We start from the raw sequence: 17,572 nt of genomic DNA, 5'->3' as shown, positions 1-17,572 counted from the left end.
CACAAAGCACTGAGCTGATCTCCCTGTGCTCTGCGGCTGCTTCCTACTAGCTATTAGTTTTACATTTGGTAGTGTATATATGTCCATGCCACTCTCTCACTTTGTCCCAGCTTATCCTTCCCCCTCCCCGTGTCCTCAAGTCCATTCTCTAGTAGGTCTGCATCTTTATTCCTGTCCTGCCCCTAGGTTCTTCATGACCATTTTTTTTTAGATTCCATATATATGTGCCAGCATATGGTATTTGATTTTCTCTTTCTGACTTACTTCACTCTGTATGACAGACACTAGGGCCATCCACCTCACTACAAATAACTCAATTTCGTTTCTTTTTATGGCTGAGTAATATTCCATTGTATATATGTGCCATATCTTCTGTATCCATTCATCTGTCGATGGACATTTAGGTTGCTTCCATGTTCTGGCTATTGTAAATAGAGCTGCAGTGAACATTGTGGTACATGACTCTTTTTGAATTATGGTTTTCTCAGGGTACATGCCCAGTAGTAGGATTGCTGGGTCATATGGTAGTTCTATTTTTAGTTTTTTAAGGAACTTCCACACTGTTCTCCATAGTGGCTGTATCAATTTACAGTCCCACAAACAGTGCAAGAGGGTTCCCTTTTCTCCACACCTTCTCCAGCATTTATTGTTTGTAGATTTTTTGATGATGGCCATTCTGACTGGTGTGAGAGTTTTGATTTGCATTTCTCTAGTGATTAATGATGTTGAGCATTCTTTCATGTGTTCGTTAGCAATCTGTATATCTTCTTTGGAGAAACGTCTATTTAGGTCTTCTGCCCATTTTTGGATTGGGTTGTTTGTTTCTTTGATATTGAGCTGCATGAGCTGCTTGTAAATTTTGGAGATTAATCCTTTGTCAGTGCTTCATTTGCAAATATTTTCTCCCATTCTGAGGGTTGTCCTTTGGTCTTGTTTATGGTTTCCTTTGCTGTGCAAAAGCTTTTAAGTTTCATTAGGTCCCATTTGTTTATTTTTGTTTTTATTTCCATTTCTCTAAGAGGTGGGTCAAAAAGGATCTTGCTGTGATTTATGTCATAGAGTGTTCTGCCTATGTTTTCCTCTAAGAGTTTTATAGTGTCTGGCCTTACATTTAGGTCTTTAGTCCATTTTGAGGTTATTTTTGTGTATGGTGTTAGGGAGTGCTCTAATTTCATTCTTTTACATGTAGCTGTCTAGTTTTCCCAGCACCACTTATTGAAGAGGCTGTCTTTTCTCCATTGTATATTCTTGCCTCCTTTATCAAAAATAAGGTGACCATATGTGCATGAGTTTATCTCTGGGCTTTCTATCCGGTTCCATTGATCTATATTTCTGTTTTTGTGCCAGTACCATTACTGTCTTGATTACTGTAGCTTTGTAGTATAGTCTGAAGTCAGGGAGCCTGACTCCTCCAGCTCCGTTTTTCTTTCTCAAGATTCCTTTGGCTATTGGGGTTCTTTTGTGTTTCCATACAAATTGTGACATTTTTTGTTCTAGTTCTGTGAAAAATGCCAGTGGTAGTTTGATAGGGATTGCATTGAATCTGTAGATTGCTTTGGGTAGTATAGTCATTTTCACGATGTTGATTCTTCCAATCCAAGAACATGGTATATCTCTCCATCTGTTGGTATCATCTTTAATTTCTTTCATCAGTGTCTTATAGTTTTCTGCATACAGGTCTTTTGTCTCCTTAGGTAGTTTTATTCCTAGGTATTTTATTCTTTTTGTTACAATGGCAAGTGGGAGTGTTTCCTTAATTTCACTTTCAGATTTTTCGTCATTAGTGTATAGGAATGCAAGGGATTTCTGTGCATTAATTTTGTAACCTGCTACTTTACCAAATTCATTGATTAGCTCTGGTAGTTTTGTGGTAGCATCTTTAGGATTCTCTATGTATATTATAATGTCATCTGCAAACAGTGACAGCTTTACTTCTTCTTTTCTGATTTGTATTCCTTTTATTTCTTTTTCTTCTCTGATTGCTGTGATTAAAACTTCCCAAACAATGTTGAATAATAGTGGTGAGAGTGGGCAACCTGGTCTTGTTCCTGATCTTAGTGGCAATGGTTTCAGTTTTTCACCATTGAGGATGATGTTGGCTGCAAACCACTGATAAAATCTTAAAGTCCAAATTTTAAATCCATCTAAACTCTATATACATAAAATTCTGAAGTTTGTTTTCAGAGGCAAATAAAAAATATAAAATTAAATAATAGTTTTGATGTATAATAAAGAAAAAAATATTGATACTTTTTTAAAAAGTACTTACTATTTAATAAAAGATTCCCAAACACTCTTTTGTGTGAATTACAGTTATACACATCATGGCTTGATAAACTATCAATAGATGTTGCTTCAAATATTAAAGTCATAATCCTTTATATGAGTAATCTTGGTGTTCTAATGGTTCTCTTCTTTATGCCCATAATCGAGCTTTAAACATAAGTTGTTTTGCTGGCTACTGTGTCTACCTGATTTCATATTCACAAATAATGGTACAAAATGAGAGAGTCACATGAGCCAAGTCATTTTAATGGTCATGTGCTTCCTTTGGAAAATTATCTTGCAGTTTGAGACCCATTGGCCTTATTAATTAATTTCTACCTCTTTTAGTTTTCTATTCAATGCGAAGCTATGCAAAAAGGTGATAGGATGGACAAAAAGGGCATCTATAGATGGGAAAGAACAAGCAGCCTGTTAGGTTCATCAGACTTTCAGATGTCCTCATTGGCTCATTTTTTTTTTTTTTTTTTTAAGGTAGCTTTTTTTTTTTTTTTTTAAACATCTTTATTGAAGTATAATTGCTTCACAGTGGTGTGTTAGTTTCTGCTTTATAACAAAGTGAATCAGCTACACATATACACGTTCCCATATCTCCTCCCTCCCGAATCTCCCTCCCTCCCATCCTCCCCATCCCACCCCCCCAGGCGGTCACAAAGCACCGTGGCTCATGTTTTTTCCCACCTAATCTCGTTAGAAGAACATCTTTTACTTGAAAATGTCTCCATCATCAAATGACTTCTGCTATTTTGTTTTAGCTACAGTAAGTTCATCTCACAGTCCAAGACCGCCATGGTGAATATGCCCTGACTCACACAGAACTAAACTTATTTTTCCCATAAATTGATCCTCCTTAGAAATTTAGCATTACGTATAAATATGTTACTTGATCTTCCAAAAGTGAATGAGATTCAGTTCTAACTTGATTTTCATGAAATCTATTTTAAGAAATAGATGATGTGCTCATCAGTTGAGTGACACAGCATAGAATATTAGGAGATTTTTGATTCTATTCCTGACTTTACTCTGATCCTGCAGCAAGGAATTTGGCTGCATGTGTGCTCCCTGTTAATGAGTCACCTGAGTGTCTCTGTGCAGTCAATGCAAAATATCAGCTAATACCCTTAATAGATTTTTACTGAAGGACTGTGCAAACTTATTAGTCCGGTATGTGCTGTAAAATGTGAATAACTTTCAAAAATAGTAACAATTACTCTATTATAATAGGTTGAAATACACTCTTTAAAACAGTATGGATTCATTAACTTTGGTTTGGAGACTGGATTATTTACTCTTTTCATCAGTGATTTTGATGACAGAACTCAGAATAAGTTCATTAGTCTTTGGATAACAATTAGGCAATGATGTTGACCTCCTGTGTGCTCTCAATACAAAGTGGCACTTGCTGTTCAGTCAAACAATGAATAAAAGGTAGAATGCAGTTCAGGAGAAACAAATGAATGACACGGGGCTAAAGAGAAAAACCACGACCTCTTTGTTGTCATGGCCCATTTCTTAGCTTAACTTCAGCATTACAGGACTCTTATTAAGAGTTTTTAAGAAGTTTACCACAACATTAGAATGAAATAGTAGGGATGTGAACAGAATCAATAAAGTATTGCTGGAATGGTGTGGAGAGAAGTTATGCTATGTATCAATCAAGAATAATGCTTCCCCTCTGTTCAGCGTTGGTCATATTTATTTGAGATATGATCCCATTTAATGTCCATATTCTAAGAGAGGTATGAAAAATTTGAGGAAGGTACCATAGATGAGCAACTAAAGTGATTCAGGGTTGGAATCTGGCAAGATGGAGGGAGGTCCAGGGGTGTAAGTTTAAGAAAGAAGGTGTTGTTTTGACTGGGGAAGAAGCTTAAAATTGACTTAACTGCCTTTAAGTAAATTAGATTTCAGTGTAAGAAGGATTTTCACCCACACTTCATCTTCTAAGGGAAAGTAAACAAAATAAATTAGTGTAAATTGCTACCAGAGACTTAGATTGAGCAAAAGAAAGAACTCCATGGAATCTATTGCTGTTAAACTCCAGGAGGTACTGATAAATTATGGACTTTTTTCTCTGTGATTATCTTTTAAAATGAGATTTATCCATCTTGCTTGGATGATTGCTTACCCTGTTTCCTAAGAGCGTGATTCTCTAAGGCAATATTTTGGCTGAAGTGTATTAGCAAAGGAATTGAAAAATTAGTTCTGTCCCCATCATTTTGTTAAATTTCTTGCTATTCATGTACTTCAAAGCATTCATTTGACAAATATATATTGGGCATGGACTTACGTTAGCAAATGTTTTTATAATGGTAGGAAACAGCAATACATGCAATTATTGTCCCTGAAAAACAATACATAATATCTTGCCTAAACTTTGCTTCTGATTATTTATATGGAGTTTTATGTAAAGAAAATACTTCAAAGCTTGTATAATATAATGGCATATCTGTTGTTGCTTGCTTATCAGCTTTCAGATTTCCCTAAGAGAATTCATGATTTGTAAGTTCAAAAAATATCATTTTGGGTCACATAATAGACATAAGGGCTGCTTTCCAAACATTTGGCAACAAATTCTGACCTCCTGTTTAATGTTAGGTAGCTTAATGTAAGATGCTGTTATAGTAACAATTACTCAGAAACACAAACAAATATGCAAAACAGATAAAAGATGGCTTTCTAATGTATTTCTCCTGCTTTAAAAATACTCCAGTCAGGAGTGAGAAAGATACTTTTTAAAAAATATCTTTATATTTTTTGAATTTTGAACTGCATGAGTATATTGCCCATTTAAAATGTTACCTTATAATATTAAAAAATATATTTTTAAATACTTCAGTTTTGTCTTAAAATTTCTTATAAATTCTTCTTTGAAACTGAAAAAAAAAATCAAGATCCACAGAATAATTTAATCTATTTTAACCTATACTCAGATCATTGCATTAGAGTGTTACTCTTTTCGTTGTTTTCAGGGCTTCAAGTAAGGTGGCCTGAATAATAGACGTAGAGGACATTCTGAGACTGAATACCTGTCAAAGCTTTTAAATATTACTTTGATGGAGAAGCATGTATCTTTTTCAAGGCACTTAACATAAGCAAGCGTCTGGTAGGATTCTGTCTCTTCATGCAAACAGGTGTCCTTGAGACTTTATATTGAATTAACCACTTTTTCAAATAAGAAAATACAGTTAGAAACAATTGAACAGTACCTCTACTTTCTCTTATCATGATAAAGTGACAAGGGAGAGAACTAGCATTCTTTTTTCTTTTCTTTAATTTTTTTTTTTTTTTTTGAGAACTTTCTGTGTACCAAGATAATAAAATACAAGTTAAAGCAATAGGCAGTGTTAAGGGCTGTGTTCAGCTTAGGGTGCTATTACTTGGTATTATGACTAGAGGACCAGAAATACCCAAATCCTCTGGAGACCACAGCAACCACTCCCCCCGTGGTTTCTGAAGAAGGAATAATGGCAAAGAAAAGCAAAATAACACCTCATTATTTCCTGGGGATTTGGCCCCAAACCCCAGCACAAAGAATGCTGGCCAGATGGGCCAGACCACCTATCTGGAGCAACCACTTGAGGTGGTGAGGCCTAGTAGCTTCAAACCAAAGGAGGCCTCTTCTGTCCTAAAGCCCATACTGCATTTTTGCCTCTTATCACACTCCAACCACTTGTAAGAAGGAATCAAGGGAGAGTGATGTGTTTGGGCCCGGGGGAAATGAACCTTGAGCCTAAAGATGCCAAGCACAGGGGGAGGATGTAAACCACTGGGAAAGCCACAACTGTGTATGCTGCTGGGTTCCTGTTCACCCTTTAGCAAAAGTAGCCCAGTCTATCAAACCACAGCAACTTCTCCTCCTGGGGGTGGTGTGGGACAAGTGATGTGTGAGGAAGGTGGTGGGGAGAGTGGTCTTAAAGGGCACATTCTCCTAAGGGCAACAGGCTTGGCAACGCTGTTTGTGGTGGAAAGTAAATGAGCCACACTGCTGCTTTTGTTTCAAAGTCCAAGGCACACATCCCTCATGTTTATGCTAATGGCACATGCAACTCTTTGTCCTGAGGCTGAGGACTTGGAGCAAATGCAACCTTGTCATTTCAATCAAGTTTACAATGTAGGCTCATGATCTAGTTTCAGTGACTGGCCGTTTTCAGTCTATCCAAGAAGCAATCTTAGTTAAGTCTGGTTATATGTAGGTATGTGTTAAAGACCTAACTGGTCTTTAACCAGATTAATCTTTCAAAAATACAGCTTTATTGGGTGAAGAATGGACGGGAAGTTTCTGAACTGTTTTTCCAGCTCTTAGGTAAGTCTAAAATTATCTCAATATAAAAAGTTTTTTAAAAAGTAGAAAACGAAAGACCAAGACAATAATGTGTTTAAGGAAAAAAAAAAAAATAGATGAAAGTGTATGTCTTTAAGGAAGTAAAGATATTCGTATATGTTTAATATACAAAAAAATAGCTTTTATGGTAACACACTGCTCAGAAACTTTCAGTGACTTCCTGTAGTTTATAGAATGCAATTCAAACTCTTTAGCCTTGGAATTCAAAATCTCTTAACCTAAGCCCCAGTCTACCTTCCCTGTAAAATAAGTTACTATCACCTACCCTAATCCAAATCTCTAGCCAAATTGGTCTCCTTGCTGACCTTCAGTGAGGATTTCCCTATAGGATGCCCTCCATCCTTCTGGCTCATGAAATCTACAACAACCCTGCAAGGTACCTAAAATCTCCCTTCTTCCAGGAAGCCTTCCCTAAATACTCTCAGCCCATGGGAATACCTTGTTCTTCTGTACTCTTAAAGCAAATAGTGCATTTAAAACTTTAACGCTTCTATTTATTAAAACTCCTTATTTTTAATGTCAATTTTATGTGTATATGTCTCATCTCTCTACTAGAATTTTTAAGCTGCTCAAAGTCAGGGCTTTATATATTTTTGGAATTCCCCACATTGCTTAGAATATTTATTCATTCAATAAACTTTTATCAATTACCTTTTATGTGCCAGGCACTGTGCTGGGTGCTGGGAAAACAAAGCAAAGTTTAAATATTTAAATATTTCTTAAGGAAGCCTTTCTTGTTTCCCCCAGCCGGCTTAATCAGAGGGTCTCTCTTTTGGGCTCTCATTGCATCTTGCCTTTACTACTATCTTACTTAGAGGTATCATGCAGGGTCGTTTGTTAGATGGTGTGTCTGTCTCTTCCTCTAGACTGCGAGCACTTTAAGGATAGGCGCTCAGTCTTTTTTCACTGTGTCCCTCATGCTAAGAATAGTGCACGTAGTAGTGCTCAGTATATGCGCACTGAATGAGACAATTACACAGAAACTGCAGCTGAAGGTCGTGGTGGGATAATTATGACTGAGGCCCTCACTTAAATAGGTCATTAGCTTTTAGGCAAGCTGTCTGAGAATCACATTCTTAGGATTTTTTTTTGATACTTTCTTCAATCAATGTATAATTTTAGTCATGATGTATGCATCATTACTAGCATGCCTTATGACACAGAATTTACACACACAGTTATGTGGATACATCAGCCATCATAGTGGTCACTTTACAAATCTGCAGATATACAAACTTTTTGAACTCCAGGAATGTGTTCTACCAACTCTATAATAATCTCTAGCAACAGGTATCAAGTCAGCATTAGACCTGAATTCCTTGAAGGCAAGGAATCCAATTTGGGTTTTAATCCATATTTGTATCACAAATGTCTAACACAAGCCAGGTACCTAGAACAGAGTATGTGCTTAATAAATGTTTGTGGAAGCAATAATTTGAATAATTACAGTTCTTCTCCCCACCCTACATCATTTTTTCACTAGCCTTTTTAATCTCTTATGGTTTTATCAGAGCTGCTAAGAATGGAACTTACTGACTTGAATTTCCTTCTACTCTCCCTACTTTTGTGCTCTAAAATCCTGAAATGACTAAAAGTGGCAGCTCCGAGAATGAAAAGGAGCAAAAAATACTTTTGTGATCTGAGAATTCATTTTCAGATCTATATGAATGCCAAAGGATTGAGTTTTTAATTAGATTTTAAACTGAAAATTGCTCATTACTTACTAACAAAGAAAAACCTCATGATTCTTTTACATAATTGGGGTCCTCAATTATTTCTAGGAATAAACAGGCACATAGTTTAGAAGAATTTATCAAAGTCAATGTACTGAAAATTTAAATCCAGCTACAGTTATTTAGCTCACACTGCTCCAAAATACCTCAAAAGAAGTTGAAGTAGAGAGACTCCTAAGTTTTTAAACTTGTCTTGATAACTCATATTACCACAGTAAGATTTTTTTTTTTTAAGTGCAGTTTCCTGCAAAGTGGAGATTAATTCCTGATGCTTTGAGGGTTTGGGTTCTTCAGATAAAAGACTACAAAGGGAAAACATGAACATGCCATCTCCGGGAATAATTATACTCTTTAGATTTCATGGATGTTATACTGTTCCCCTGCACATTAGAACAGCTTTGCTCTATTTCAGTATAAAACAAACATTTCCTTATGGTATTAACCACCTATATGTTATAATTCACTCTGCGATACCTTGCAGTGGATGCTAGGTGAATACTTATTGAATAAATGAATGTCTTTCCTGATTATTAGGTGTTGAATATGGTCTCCCTATCATTTTTTCCCGGTCTTTTCTTGAAAGGTTAACTATACTATAAAGGAAAAATAAGGAAGCACACCTTCTGTTTCCTCGTTATAGTCCATCACAGCTTCCTGCATGTGTTAACACAGATGATAGAAGGAACCTTGCATATTTTTAACAAAAAGTTTCAGTGATCATGGCAGGATGGATGCTTTAAACAGGGCTGAGTATACAGTTGTTCTATTATCAAGACAACTGCCTGATTGAGAACAGCTCTCTGGAAGAACTCCAAGTATGTGTCTGGATTACCACAGGGTGCTGGAGTAATTAGAATTGCTAATGAGCAACCAATGACCTGGCTGATCGCCACAAAGTAGTTGAAGTGTATGGGATCCCTGAGACATGACATAGTTGAAAGTGTTCTCTTCCTGTTCTAGCCTTCTTTGCCTCATTGGAAGTATTAAATGCACAGCAGATCTCTGCGCAGGAAGCCCTAATGCAGACAGTAGGTTTGCAAGGTGTCCCCAGCCAACTCCATATGGGACAAGCCCTTCTCACAGTCTTATTGCTTGTAGAGACCTGCCATGATGACCACTTATAGACATTTAAAAATCAGGTATCATTTATCAAGTTCTACAAGCCAAATTGCAATAAATGCAGGTGGATAAATCCACAAGTAAGGGGCTTATGCTACTGCCCCAAGAGATGAAACTTGGCGTACATTTTGGGATGAATATGGTTTTTTGCATTTGAATTTCAAAAGGCTAGTGGCTCAAATGTTTTTAAGTGACTGATAAAAAGTCAGGGATGGTGAAAACAGTAGTAGTCTTTGCCTCTCTTTTCTTTTAAACGATTATTCCCTTAGTTCAGGTTTCACCTAACTGACAAGGTTTCACCATATTAGGTCTTGCTCAGTTATCGTCACCATGCGACTTCTGTTACAAGACAGACTCCTTCCCTGTTTCTGCACTTTGTCTGGGGTGAGATTCTTTATCAAGTGGCATTTCCTTCACTCCAAATACTTTTAAGAAAAAGAGTCTCTTTCAATTCTCCATCAACCTGAGCGGGCTGAGGTTAGGCACTCCCAGCGCTGAATGGGTCAAACACTCCTTTTTGCCCCTTGGCTCTTCGTTACTCAGAGTCCTATCTTCCCAGCTACATTTCCGTGACTGCTGTTTCTCAGAAGAAAAATACGCTCTATGTTATTTTCACGAAATCATGAAGAATCATATAATCTTTTTGCTCTCTCATTTGAGCTTAAATCTTAGGAAAAACAACTATTGCCTAAGGGTATTTAGTTTTCAAGTGGTTTAACTATTCGCTGACTTTTTGGCTTGTAAACTCTCTAAATGACCACTAATGCCAATAAGCTTTGTCCAAGCTGTCCTTTAAAATATTCCAGTTAACTTGAGTCTTGGGGATAGAAAGTTAATCTGGAGATTTTTACCTTGAATTTTGGGATAAGAAGAAACTTAAGAAAGGTCTTACGTGACTTGAGAGAAAACTTCACGAATAAGCCTGACTTAGTAGAAACAGAGTATTTGCAGCTATGGACATAGACTCATATTAGTCCATTTACTGACTGGGTGACATTGGACTAGTTGTTATTTGATATGAACATCAGTTTCCATAACTGTGAAATTATTTGTTGTGATATTTAAATAAAATACCTGTAATTTATTTTCCTCTTTTAAAGAAATTTGACTTTCAGTTTTTATAGCATCAAAGAACTGAGAGCAAAATCCAGTAATACGTTGTTTTGTAGTATGAGAAGAAAATTCCCTTGCAGCTCTGTTTATAAACTTAGTTGCATTTTTTTCTAAGTATGTTTAGGAAGCAGGTTTGGAAGGAGCTAGAAATCTGTGTACTGCAAATTAGCTTCTGCATAAATGTTTTCAGAGAGGAAGGATTAGACAGCAGAAGAGTATCACATGAAGAGAAACTAGAGAGCTTTTTAGTTTTGTTCTATTTATGTTTAAGTTCATATACATCAAGCATTTGATATATGTTAAATGCATTTTTTTTATGTCTTCATAATAAGTGTCTCAAGAGGAGGTACCATTAATATTCTCACTTGATAGATGAGGAAACAGACTTGGGAGGTCAGGCACCTCACAGCTAATAAAATGGCAAAGCTCCTATTTGAAAAGAGGTGTGTTGGACTTGAGCTTTTAACAACTAACGGGGAGGGTAGAGGTGAATGGGGCTGACTCTGGAGCTAGGCTGCCATTACTAACTGTGAGACCTAGGGCCTTAATCTCTCTGCACCTCCTAAGTTTCATATCTGTAATGTGAATGAAAATAGGATTAAATTAGTTAATATATGTAAAGCTCATAACATAGCACCTGGAATATGATAAGGACTTCATTGTTAATTGGTGGTTTCATTGTCAGTGTTATTATAATTATTTTCTAAAGATGGTCTCATGGGGTGATTTGTTTAGAATTCATTAATGGAACATCATAATGTTCTTGTTTGCTTTGGTTTTCTGGCAGAAAGAGCTAGGGAATATTTGAGTCTGGCCATCTACCCTCACATGAATTAATTCTTAGAGTCTGCATTTGAAGAAGGCTGGTGCAGTATACCTTTTTTGTAACCAAATCATAAAAAAGGAAAATTGAATTTTGAGTTACGAGGGATCATGTCAGATCTGTCTTCATTTCATGCTAAACTAAAATTAGAAAAAGATCTAACAGGTGATATTTCTATACTGTTGGGAATATAGTAATGTTATTATTCATCTGGAATTTTAACTTCTGCCCATCTCTGAATTCACAGTCTCCTTCTATATCCTGGTCTGGTATTTCTGTTCCTTTTCAACATAACTTCTGAGAAATAGAGGTTGATTAGTTTTGTGCCTCAAAGGACATACCTCCAATTGCTCTAATGAGTCCAAAAGAAGTTGTGAGGAACAGCACATAATTTCAAAGAGAAGAGAGTTTGTAAGTGGTAATGATTAACTAGTGATATTGATTCTTTCCCCTCATACTTATTCTGGATTGTCTTCTTTTTTTTTTTTTTTTTTAAATGGAGTTTAATGAACAACTCTAAATATTTCATGGAGGGGAAATTCAAGCACTTAGCACCGTGGTAGCACAGCAAACACTGTAGAGGTCAAATTTTTTTTTTAATTAATTAATTTATTTTTGGCTGCGTTGGGTCTTCATTGCTGCGCGTGGGCTTTCTCTAGTTGCGGCGAGCGGGGGCTACTCTTTGTTGTGGTGCGCGGGCTTCTCATTGCGGTGGCTTGTCTTTGTTGCAGAGCGCGGGCTCTAGAGCTTAGTTACTGTGCAGCACGTGGAATCTTCCCGGACCAGAGCTCGAACCCTTGTTCCCTGCATTGGCAGGTGGATTCTTAACCACTGTGCCACCAGGGAAGTCCCTGTATTATCTTCTTTATTCAAGTTAAGCTATTTTGACTTTCTGGAAACATAAACAATAGAACGATTTTTTTCAGGTCAGTATGATCATGGTAGTGAATAATTTATTACTTTTTATTTAAACAGAGAATTTAATGTTATATGATAAAGGTTTATGAGTAGAATATAAGACTGAGGTTACCTGAGTCAAAATTTACCACTTGGGGTGGGGTGTGACTATGTACAAGGAAGAGAAATAAATTGGATATATATTTTTTCTGAAATTCTTATTTATATGTCATTCTCCATTTAAAATGGTTGAGTAGAGGAGCTATATACTGTCTGTCAGTGCTCTGCAAGACCTCAGTACCAGCTTCTCCTCGGCGGCAAGTGAGGAGATGCAAACATATTTTGGAAAATGTACTCATTTCAGCCTTAGACAGAAGAGTTAGGCTGATGACAATATTGAACAGTGTTTGTTAAATTGACTTAACCAATATTTATTATATAGTCATCTTGAGTTGTGCTGATTTCTGTATCCAAATGATAGATATAAATAAATAGGGTAGTGCACCCCCCAAAAAAAATCCTGTAAATAACAGTACTTGAGTCTTTATTCTCTCCATTGTAGAGGAAGGTTAAGAAGAGGGGATGTGGATTTGTATTCCAGACATAAGAAATAATCTCAAGTGTAGAGGCTTGGGAGCATGAAAGAATGATATGTTCAGGGAACTTTACATGTGACTGCAGAACAGCACCTGGGGCCTGGCGAATAAGAGGTGCCTGCTATTTATGAATGAATAAATATTTGTTTAAGAAATAAACAAGGTGCCTTGAGAAGAATGATGGGAAACGTGTGTGGAATGTAAAGGGGAGCAGGGTAGGGAGCCTGCTAAAGAGCTGAAACTCATTCCTTCTGGTAAGTGGTTCATAGCTGGCGTGCTCCTGCTTCTCAGTGAGGAAGACCACCTTCATAGGTGGGCTTCTAAGACTTCACTTATTCATTTTTCTACATCTGTGAATACATGCTATTCTGCTGCTATCTGTCAGCCTTAAGCTGAGTTGTGGACTGTGTGATTCAGTATAGAGAAGGATACAGCTATGCATGTAAAAAGATGGTGAGCCACAGTTACAGGTAGTGGAGAGCTCTTGAAGGGGTTGAGCAAGGAAACAATTTGGTCAGGCTTGTGTGTTAGAGACATTATTCTAGTAGATATGTAGAGGATGGACTGAAATGGAGGAAAAACTGAACATAAAGAGAACATTTAAGAAGTGAGTGTTATTTGTGTGAAAGATGATGGATGCCAGAACTAAGGCACTGAGAGTGATGACAGAGAGATAGGGAAAAAAGAGAGGTATTAAAGTGGTAGAATTGACAAACTTTTGATTTAGCCATTGGATGAGGGAGCTGAGAGAGAGAAGGGTCAGGGCTGATTCCAAGGTTTTTGCTTAAGAAAATGGGCAGAATGGCAGTATCAGTAACCACACAGAGAATCCAGGAAGTGGTAGGAATGTTAGGGATAATAATTACTTTAGTTTGGGATAAATTGAGATTCACAAATGTGTGAGCCATCCAGGCAAAGATGTCCAGTTGGAAATGCAGAATTTAGTCTCAAAAGAGAGCTTTTAATCCTGAAGCTAGCCAGAGAGAAGTATTATACCAAGGAATGATTTCAGGATAAATTAAAAAGGAATAAAACTATGGTTAGATTTACTTGTGATTAAAAGTATTAAAGTTGAGAGTTTACTGTTAAGATAATTCACAGCATTCATGTTTGTCTTTCAAAGGTTTAATATTCATTAAATTTGCTAGACCTACACTTTTATATTTGCAAAATGTATATAAAAAAGTACTCATCTTTAAGTGGAGATACGTACAGTGTAAGTCTTCTGGATCATATGTCCAGCACCAAGCCAGCATGACGGTATTTAGAGTCCACATACCTCAGAGGAAATTAGCGTCTTAAATGCTGAACTTGAAATCATGATGAGGCAATAGTGGTGCCATAACCTTATGTTCTAAGAAAAACTAGATCTATTGATTTTACTGACTAGAAATATTTAAAATGATGCAATTCTTTATAACGTGTGCTCTATGGAAAATGAAGGGAAACTATTATGCTTTCAAATATTAGAGAATATTTCTTATAAGTACTATAGTTGAACCTTAAACAAATTTGATGATTGAGTATAAAATGAGGTTTTTTTTTTTTCTTTTTTTCTGGGCTTGAGTCCACCAACTCAGGAAGGAAATATAAATTAATGGAGCGTAAGTTTAAGTTTTCAATACAAGGTTTTAAGACCTTTCCTGCTTAACTGTGGGTGCATTGTTAAATGAATACGCTCTATTTTGAAATAAATATGTCCATAAGTGAATGGAGAAGATTTGAGGCTGAAAACACTTTTTTCCTTGGCAGCAGCTGAGACTTGGATACCAACTCTTGATTTTCACTGTTTGGTTTAGAAGGGACTGACAAGTTACACCTTGGTGATTTATCTTCCTTGGCTGACATTTTTGAACAAATTCCTTAGTGTGTTATACTTAGAGTTGGTGTTGTGCTTAATGTTTCCTTTTCGTAGTGTTTAATATTACTTGTTAATTTACCTTATATCAGAGAAAGTGTGCTAAGGTATCTGGAAAGAGCAATGTCTAATGATGAAGGGTTGGTAGACTATCCTATGGATGGCTCATAGACTGCAAGTAGATAATTTATTTTTTTATTTTGTTTTGTGTTTTCATAAATGGGTGAAAGATATTGCTGAGTTCCAGGTTTATTCTCTGATAGTAAAGGTACTTATGATAAGCATTCATTATGGATATTAATAAGCATTTTCTTTCTTTTTTTATTGGGGTATAATTGCTTTATAGTGTTGTGTTAGTTTCTGCTGTACAACAAAGTGAATCAGCTATATGTATACATGTATCCTCTCCCTCTTGGACCTCCCTCCCACCCATTCCCCCCCCACATCCCACCCATCTAGGTCATCACAGAGCACTGAGCTGAGCTCACTGTGCTATACATTTTCTTAATGAGATATCACAACAAGGCTCAGAAAGGGACCACTTACCTAAATTGCTTTATTTCTTTCAAAAAGAGACACATTGGGCTTCCCTGGTGGTGCAGTGGTTAAGAATCCACCTGCCAATGCAGGGGACAGGGGTTCGAGCCCTTGTCCGGGAAGATCCCACATGCCGCGGAGCAACTAAGCCCATGCGCCACAACTACTGAGCCTGTGTTTTAGAGCGCGTGGGCCACAACTACTGAAGCCTACGTGCCTAGAGCCCGTGCTCCACCACAAAGAGAATCCACCGCAATGAGAAGCCTGAGCACCACAACGAAGAGTAGCCCCCACTCACCACAGCTAGAGAAAGCCCGCGCACAGCAACAGAGACCCAGTGCAGCCAAAAATAAATAAATAAAATAAATAAATTTTAAAAACGAAAAAAAAAAAGAAGAAGAAGGGACACATGAATAGCGAGATCAGCATCAAGTTGTGGAAGTACTGATTTTTAAAAAATTATTATCTTTTTCCACATGGAGTAAATGCAGTTCATTAAAGCATGCTGCATTCTGATAAGACAACTGCCAGGGAATTATATTCACAATAACAATCTATCTGTTTCATTGCCATACACTCTCTCCTGACTTTGCTCAGATATCTTCCAAATTGCTGTCATTGCTTATGCAGGAGATATGGTAAAGATTATGACTGGATCAGCACAAATGTATTCCAACTTTTGGAAAAACAACAATATTCTGACTGTGAAACAGTACTATCCTTATTTGCAAACAACAATCCTCTTACCCATTGTGTGTATACCTTGATTTTCCTCTTTAATTTTAAAAGTGATAAAAACTAAACATAGCAGGTAATTCATATATTTGGTTACTCAAAACTTATTCATAATGATTTACTCATTAATAATTATTGAGTACTTAACTATAGTTACAGGTTGTGCCTTGGGAAAAACTGAGTAAAGATGTAAGGTGTAGACCTTATTTCCTGAAGATCTAACAGTATCATATGGAAGTTTCCATTCATATATATAATTTCAGTGATGTTAGAAAATCCATGTTATTTGAAACCAAGGGAGTAATATACATAATAAGTACAAATAAGAGACTGGAGGAAAGAAAATCCTCTGAGAACTAATAGTGGTAAAGAAGATTGCATGAATGAGATGGGAGCTGAGGTGTACTTTTCTCCTGTTTTATTATGAAAATTTTCAAACATTCAAAAGGTAAAAGAATTTTACAGTGAGTACCAGTATGCCCTTTACCACTACCGTTGACTTTTTTTCAATATTTGCTTTATCACCCATAAGATATATTTTAATGATAAGCAAAAAGGACAGGTCCCGCTGAAAGGATCAAAGTGTGTTCAAGGGGGCTTCCCTGGTGGCACAGTGGTTAAGAATCTGCCTGCCAATGCAGGGGACATGGGTTCGAGCCCTGGTCCGGGAAGATCCCACATGCTGCGGAGCAACTAAGCCCATGTGTCACAACTACTGAGCCTGCGCTCTAGAGCCCGCGAGCCACAACTACTAAAGCCTGTGTGCCTTAGAGCCCACGCACCACAACCTCTGAAGCCCACGCACTCTAAGGCCCGTGTGCCGCAACTACTGAGCCCACGTTCTGCAACTACTGAAGCCCATGTGCCTAGAGCCCGTGCTCCGCAACAAGAGAAGCCACCGCAATGAGAAGCCCACACACAGCAACGAAGACCCAATGCAGCCAAATTAAATAAATAAATAAAATAAAAGATAAAAGTGTGTTCAAGGTGGGGAAAAAGTAGCAGACAGGTTTTGTGGTACAGTCCCCAATGATCTCCCTACACACCCTTGTATAATCCCCTCCCACACTGTAGCAGGGTTGATCTGTGTGACTATGGTAGGTTCAATAAGCTCCCTCCCCTACCTTCCCAGCCCAAAGATGTGCATGCCCCAATCTCTAGAACCTGTATATATGTTATCTTATATGGCAGAAGGGACTTTGCATATGTGATTTGTGCATAAGTTAAGGATTTTGAGATGGGGAAATTATCTTCGATTATCTGGGTGAACTCAATATAATTACAGGTCCCTATAAGAGGGAGGCAGTAGACTTAGTGTTAGAAAGAAGATATAAGGATGGAAGCAGAGGACAGAGAGGAGAGAGGATTCTACCTTACTTACTGGATTTGGAGGAAGATGGAGGAAAGGACCACAAGCCAAGGAATACGGGTGGCCCATAGAAGCTGGAAAAGAAAGGAAATGGATTCTCCCCTAGGGCCTCCAAAAGGAATGCAGTCCTGCTGACTCATTTTAGACTTCTGATCTCCAGAACT

The 17,572-nt window shown here is 37.3% G+C and overlaps 1 protein-coding gene and 1 long non-coding RNA gene across 7 annotated transcripts in view; one reads left to right on the top strand and one right to left on the bottom strand.

The window, feature by feature from the left end:
* The window catches only part of DNM3 (dynamin 3), a 578,846-nt gene that overhangs the window by 333,458 nt on the left and 227,816 nt on the right, over window positions 1-17,572 (top strand). The window lies entirely within an intron of this gene.
* Window positions 1-17,572, bottom strand: part of LOC309649558 — a 434,139-nt gene that overhangs the window by 364,490 nt on the left and 52,077 nt on the right. The window lies entirely within an intron of this gene.

Source organism: Balaenoptera physalus (assembly GCF_965194825.1).
Source record: "Balaenoptera physalus genome assembly, chromosome: 1".
NCBI lineage: Eukaryota > Metazoa > Chordata > Mammalia > Artiodactyla > Balaenopteridae > Balaenoptera > Balaenoptera physalus.
The sequence above is the reverse complement of the archived record's forward strand: the minus strand, read 5'-3'. Positions and strand labels throughout refer to the sequence as shown.